Below are 7,730 nucleotides of genomic sequence, written 5' to 3' on the forward strand. Positions count from 1 at the left end.
AAACTGGCTCTCCAGTAAAGAAACTTGCCAGATACTTAAAAGGGACTATGGACTTAAGACAGATCATTGAATCTTCTGAGAATCCCAGACTAGTTGGATACATGGATGCCAACTATGCAGAAGAATCGTGCAATTACAGATCAACCAGCAGATATTTGTTCTTCTGTGGAAATGGACCTGTAGAATGGACTAGCAGAAAACAGACTATAGTGGCACAATCTACAGCAGAAGCTGAGTGTGTGTCAGCAGCCAGTGCCTGCAGTGAACTTGAATGGATTTTTCATCTGCTGAAAGACTTCAAGATAAAAGAACCTGTACCTATTGTAATGTTTGAAGATAATCAAGCTTGTATTGCTATATGTAAAGGGGAAAGTAGAATAGCCAGAAGTAGATCTATTGGTATTAAATGTGAGCTAGTGAAAGATCTACACCAGAAAGGGCTGATTAAGATACAATATTGTTGTACAGAAGCTATGGTAGCTGATATACTTACAAAGCCATTACCTTGTGCTAGATTTGAACGTTTATGTGAAATGATGAATCTAGTTGATGTGAATGTTACAGTAAATAATGAGTAATGACTATGGAATGTATAATGACTTGCACAGTGGGCATTGAGAAGGGGTGTTGGAAATATCTGTTTTGTATGTCCTTTGCAATGTTCTAAAGTTCCAGTCAGATGTTTGAGGGCCACAAGGCCTGAACGCCAGATGTTTGAGAGCTGCAAGGAAGGAGGGAAGGAAGGAAAACAAATAGATGGGAGAGGTGGAGAGAAAGCGACTTTAAATGCATTCTCCAAGTCTCCATCTAGCTTGGCTTAGAGAAGTGATTTAAAGAGACAAATGCCTTCTGCAAGCTGGCCAATGGGGTGGAGTGGGGGCTTCAAGAGCTACACAATATGTGTGAAAGAGCCACATGTGGCTCCCAAGCCACAGTTTGGCCACCCCTGGATTAGATCGTATGTCCATTAGGTCAACCGAAATAATACACAATAATACACAATACACTCCTATGCATCTGAGGAAGTGTGCTCTAATTCAAGAGATCGGATGCAGGAATAAATATTCTTCGTCTTTAAGGTACCACTGGACTCCTTGACCGACCTCGCACTCACCCTACACCACTCTGATGTTCCTCTTTTTAGCACGGTGTCCTTCCGATTTCCCACTATCTGCCCCGGGGATTCAGCAAAGATCGGCATTTTTGCGCGGCAAAGAGAAACCGTTAAAAACCAGTTTCTCTTTGCCTTGCAAAAACGCCGATCTTTGCTGAAGCCCCGGGGCACTGAAAAGAGGAACGTCAGAGTGGCATAGGGTGAGTGGGAAATCGGTCCTGGTTTATTTGCCAACATTCCATCATTTCATAATGCTTGGGGATTTTTCTGTATTATAGTTGCTTTGATAAAAATGGGGGGAAATCTATTTTTTATGCTGTGCGTTTACTGCATGTGTATGAACTGCAATTTGTAAAGGAGGGCAGTTGATTGGCTTTGGCTGAATTACTTGGTGTTCACCACGACCCTTGCTCTACCTTGAAATAATCTGGACATGACTTCAGTGAACCACTGGAAGCATTTGCCAAGAGGTAAGTGAGCTAGAAAGAGAAAGACTTCAAGATAAAGACAGAATTGGGGAAATGCAAAAGAGGAGGAAACAGAAATGAAATACTTGTGTTTACACATTTGTGAATCAAATTGAAATGAAGTTATCTCCTTCTCTCCCCACCATGAATCAATATTTCAGTGTTATCTTTCCGCTGGGGACTTCGAAAGTTATTCAGATCTAGATCATGGGGATTTAAATTAAATTGCCCATGCAGGTCCCCACCCCGACTCTGTTGTTCGCATTGCTTCTAACATGATTTATTGAAATAGCTTAGAACTCCGTTCAGCTCTGTAGCCAACATCCATCAGCTCAATCCAGTTATTCTCATTATGTGAAATTATCTTTCTTCAGTGGAGGAAGACCTTCTGCACAAGAGACAGTCTTTCTTTGTATGAGGAAGATTTAGCAAAAGGGAGTCAATGGACTGAAATCTTCTAACACTGGGATCCTTAGCAGAGTCATGCTGAGTAAACCCCATTGGCTGCACTGCCCTTAGAAACATGCAACTCTGTTTAAGAACTGGGTTTATACCTCACTATTCACTCGGAGTCTCAGAGCAGTTTACAATCTCCTCCCTTCCTCCCCTCACAACAGACACCCTGTGAGGTAGGTGGGGCTGAGAGAGCTCTGAGAGAACTGCTCTTGAGAGAACTGCTCTGCTGAGAACTTGTGGCTGGCTCAAGGTCACACCAGCAGCTGCATGTGGAGGAGTGGGGAATCAAACCCGGTTCTCCCAGATTAGAGTCTGCACACTTAACCACTACACCAAACTGGATTTGTAGCTCTGGAAACACCCATTAGCTGTGATCTTAATCACATCTCCTGATAAGTATGTTTGGGCCTCCAGGTTTCACAGAAATCCCAAGAAAATTACATGCAAAATCTAGGTTTGCTTACAAGGAGATTTTAATAAAGCATCACTTACAGAAATAGCTAGCTAAGCTCCCATCCACTGAGCCTTAGGCATAAACACCTAGCTAAAACTAAGCATCTTATATCCTAAGTGCTGGCTACCGGTCAAGAAATCATTAATCAAGCTATCCCAAACATTGAGAAGAGCCAGGTCATCTTGCACCTGGATTCTAGTGGTAAGAGGAAACAAATCAGGCTTTGAAGATAAGAAATAGGGTTGCCAACTTCCAGGTGGTGCCTGGGGATCTCCTGCTTTTAGAGCTGATCTCCAGCTGGCAGAGATCAGCTCCCCTGGAGGAAACAGCTACTTTGAAGGGTGGAATCTAGGGCATTGTATCATGCTGAGGCCACTCCCCTCTCCCAGATCCACCCTCAAAGTCTCCAGGTATTTCCCAACACAGACCTGGCAACCCCAGCTAACAAGCATGAAAGAGAAGGATATTCTCTTGAGAGCAACCTGAGCAGCTGTCCCCTCACAGAACTCAAGGCAACTCAAGGTCACAGCACCAGCCGGTAACAAAGATGGAGTTACAAAGGCCATACAGTATATTCCACTGAATCTGGTTCTTGCAAGTCAGGATGCATAAGATTGTGATGTCAATTATGGCAAGGTGACCTCCACTGTAATTAAAGTAAAGGAGATCCACCTGGGAATTTAAGGTTATGCTGTTCACAAGCAACCATATGAAGAGCAGATTCTTGCATCCTTCTGATGGCATACATAACCCCTCTACTGGTCAGTGCATGGTTGCACTCTCCTTTCCTTGAGTGGATGCAGAAAGAACAGACTTTCCATGGATCAGAAGAAGTGCGTAAGTCAGTGGAATGTTCTCCCAAGCGAGCCCCATGGAGAAAAGCTGGAGCACTGGTCAATAATTTGTGGACTGATTCCCTCCTCCCTTCGTTTATTGGCTTTGATTCAGGGAACTGTCAGAGAACTGAGCGCTCCTTGCCTGCTGCTCTAATCACAGAAATGCATTGCCCCGTACACAAGTGGGTAACGAAAGGCGTTGCCAGCTAGCAATTGCATTCTGTTATGCCCCTGGCAACAATCTTTTCTGTACTCGATATAGACAACTCTAAGCAGCAAACATATGCAAAGGAAGACAGAACATTTAGCAATGGTGTAAACAGGGATGCCAGCCTCCAGGTAGGACCTGGGGATCTCCCGAGAGAAGTGCCAGATTAAACCCTGTGGAGGCCCCTAGGCAGTCGAAATCTTGGGGACCCCCTTGCAAATTATCTCAGAGTTGGAGCGCCCACCCCTGTGCCTGTGGCCCCCGCTGCAGCCTGCAGGCACTTTCCCAAAAGCCCCTTTGACAAAACTGTGGGGGAGAGGCAGAGAGAGGCAAACATGGCGATGCCACCAGCACTAGCCACACCAGGAAAACTGGGCAAAGAGCAGCTCAGTTGCTGGCTGCACGTGGAGGCTGGGAGGGTTGCGAGCAGGGGGGAAACTGGGGGGGGGAGCCAGCCTGGGGCCCCCAAAGGTGTGGGGCCCCATAGGCCAGTGCCTACTTGGCCTAATTGTTAATCCGGCCCTGCCCAGAAGATCAGTTCCCTTGGAGGAAATGGCTGCTTTGGAGGGTGTACTCTAAGATCTTTTTCACACAGCCTAAGTATTCCGGTATGGCAGCTGGTCAGTTACTGAACAATAACGGGTCTCTGTTGGCATTTCAGACAGACCCGATTCAGTAACTGGCTGCTACCGGAATACTCTCACCTTTTCACACAGTCCCGCGGCTGTCCCGGTAGTGAGGCATGCCTGAGTCGTTACTAACAAAGAGCAGCTTCTTCCACTTTTCAACCCCTCCTTCCGGGTTGAAATTGCTATGGGGCGCTGTGTGAAATGTCCAGTATCTAACCCGGGAGCAGTTTTCGTGCCCTTTTTTGCCCGCCGGGGCGCGATCTCCGGCTTTTTTTGGGGGGGGGGAACGTCGGCTAAAATCGCTATAGCGCTATAGTGACATATCACAACAGCATCACCATAGATCGCCGCCACTGAAACTTGGTAACTTATCTCAATGGAGCCTAGCCATCTCTATGGTGGTGGTGTTGTGATATTACGCTATAGCGATCTTTGCCCGACGTTCCAAAAAAAAAAAATAAGCCGGAGATCGCGCGCCGGCAGGTGAAAACGGCTGGCGCTGGTGGAAGCGAGATAAAAGCGGAACAGTGTGAAATGGCTTGTTTCAATCACGGAACCCTACCAGGAAAAAAAATGTGTGTCTGAAAACTCCCATCCCTGTCTCGGATTACTGCAAGGCGGCACAATACCGACTCCCTTCCAGCTTCCACTGGTAAGTGTGAAAAGGGCCTAAGGCATTGTACCCCACTGAGGTCCCTGATCTCCCCAGGCTCCAGAGCATTTTTTTTGGGGGGGGGCAGCAAGAATGCACAAGAACACAGTTCTGGCTGGCTTGGCATCAGGGGGTGTGCCCTAATATGCAAAGGAGTTCCTGGGGTTTTTTTCTACAAAAAATGCCAGGCTGCATCCTCAAATCTCCAGGAGTTTCCCATCCCGGATCTGGCAACTCTACCCCCTTGTCCCCCACCAGTGGTTGGAGGGACCTGGTAACCCTAAGTCTAAAATAAGGTATTTTGGCAGGTGTTGTTTGTCAGGTAGGAGTGAAAAAGTTGTGCCCCTCTTTTCTCTTTGGAATGCCTGTTGAAGTCACAGGTCATCTTATAATTGCATTTGCAGGACTGGACTGAGTGTGTTCATGAACACTCTGTGAGTTCACAGCATTTCAGCCAATGGCAGTTGTGAGGGGACTTCCTATTTGCATGTTGTGGCTTAACCTGAGGTAAAAGTTTTCTAAATATGACTTCTCAAACTGTGATTCCCACAGTGTGCTGACGTATTGTCCTACCGTGCCACAAGAGAACAGCTTGTGCTCTGCAAAGATCCCATGAGATGAAATTATCTACCCATTAAGGAGCTGTACCTCTGTGTGATTTACTCTTTGGGGTGTGCCTCATCCTCCCTTGAGAGCAGATAGTTTTTACTCAAATGCATATACTCTAAAAACAACACTTCTGGGTTTGGGAGTGAAGCGTTCTTGCAATTCGAACTCAGAGGGGGAAACAAAGTGTGCTGGCTTTTGGAAGACTAAAAAAGGTGTCTTTGTGAATAGCCTTCCATCTCTTCGAAGCTCATTCAAACCACACTGCAATGTGATATTGTGCAGAGAAGTCACAAGTTTTGTGTCAAGAGCCTATAGAGAAGTCAGGATTGAGGGAGATAACAGGGATAAAACAGAGAGTCAGGAACGGATACTGTGACCTGTTCAACTGGTTATAGGAAAGGCCAAGAGAGAAGGAGCCATTCTTGAGGAGGGATTTTAAAGGGGGGAGGATGATGATGAATCAGGCTTTGAAGCAAAAACCCTCATTTTGCTTCTCTGCTTTTCTAGGCTTGCCAACCTCCAGGTGGTAGCTGGAGATCACCTGGGATTACAATTGATTTCCAGGCAACAGAGATCAGTTCACCTAGAGAAAATGGCTGCTTTGGAAGGTGGACTCTATGGCAGGGGTGGCCAAACTGCAGCTCAAGAGTCACATGTGTCTGTTCCACACATATTGTGGGGCTCTCGAAGCCCCCTCCACATCATTGGGTGGCTTGGAGAAGGCATTTGTCAGTGGCTTGGAGAATGCATTTAGTTAAAGTTGCTTTCTTTCCACCTTTCCCTCCCTCTCCCATCTATTTTCCTTCCTTCCTTGTGGCTCTCAAACATCTGATCTTTATTCTATGTGGCTCTTATGTTAAGCTAGTTTGGCCACCCCTTCTCCGTGGCATTATACCTCACTGAAGTCCCTCCCCTCTCCAAAACCTTCCCTCCTCAGGCTCTGCCCCCCCCCCCCCCAAATCTCCAGTTATTTTCCAACCCAGAGTTGGCAATTTATTTATTACTAGCTACAATCAACATGCAAAAGGGACCATTCATTCAATCAATCAATTTATATAGTTTTAGGTGGGTAACTGTGTTGGTCTGCAAAGAACTGGGTTCTAATTCGGAAGCGCCTTAATCAACAAGCAGGGCCAGCCCTAGACTGTCCGGCCCCCTAGGCAAGGCTAACCTCTGACACACACAGACCCTGCACTGATAATGTCACCGAGTCATATGGGGGACACCCAATTTGGTGCACCCAGAAGTCTGGCGCCCTAGGCAATTGCCTAGTTTGTCTAGTGGCAGGGCCGGCCCTGCCAACAAGATCTCTAGGTTGTAGGCTTTCAACTAAGAGTAATCATAACCAGGTCTGCTATGAATTCTACTGTGATCTAGTCAACAGGTCTTACTCCCAGGAAAATGTCCTTAGGATGTAAGAGAGCTTTTGGAGTCTCAAAAGTGCATACCCTGGACATCTTATTGGTCTTTAAAGTGCAACTGAACTAAAACCTAGCTCATGTCTCGTACACCAGGGGTCCCTCCCTAGCGTGATCCTTGTGGGTGCCACAGCAGAGCTTCTGATTGGCCATCGGAGATCTTATTGGCTGTGCAGCTATTTTAAAAGTTGTTTGGGCGGTAGCTGCGAAGATCTTACCTTCAGTCGTGCAGTGAAGCCAGGTGTATGCAAGCAAATATTTTTAAAAGGTATTCTGTTAAAACAGAGATTCTGCCAGTAATGTTGAAAAACTGGAGTTAAGCTTGACTCCACTTGCTAACATTTTGTGGATGGCTACCATCTTTTGTGGTAGCCATTTTGTCACGGGCTCCACCTCCTGCAGCAGTCATTTTATGGGTGAACCCACTGCACTGTGGCAGAATTCCAAAAATGCCTGCAGGCTGAAAAATTTGGGGACCCTGATGTATACCTTTCTCTTCTCACTGGGACTCAGGGTAGATCACTCAATTTAATACAATGCAATAAGGATCATACAGTGCTATTAAAAGCAATGCAAATATAAGACATGCAATGATTGTGGAAAAAAAAGAATGCAAAGGAAACTCTATAGCAGGGGTGGCCAAACTTGCTTAAGGTAGCGGCCACATAGAATGAACATCAAATATCTGAGAGCCTCAAGATGTGAACATCAGATGTTTTGAGAGCCACAGGACAGGAAGGAAGACAAATGGATGGGGAAGAGAGAGGTGGAAAGAAAGCAGCTTTAACATACATTTTCCAAACTGCCAGCTGGCTTGGCTTGGAGAAGTGATTTCAAAAGACAAATTCCTTCTCCAAGCTGGCTGAATGGGGTTGTAGGGGCTTTGA

The sequence above is a fragment of the Heteronotia binoei genome, chromosome 15 (assembly GCF_032191835.1).
Source record: "Heteronotia binoei isolate CCM8104 ecotype False Entrance Well chromosome 15, APGP_CSIRO_Hbin_v1, whole genome shotgun sequence".
NCBI lineage: Eukaryota > Metazoa > Chordata > Lepidosauria > Squamata > Gekkonidae > Heteronotia > Heteronotia binoei.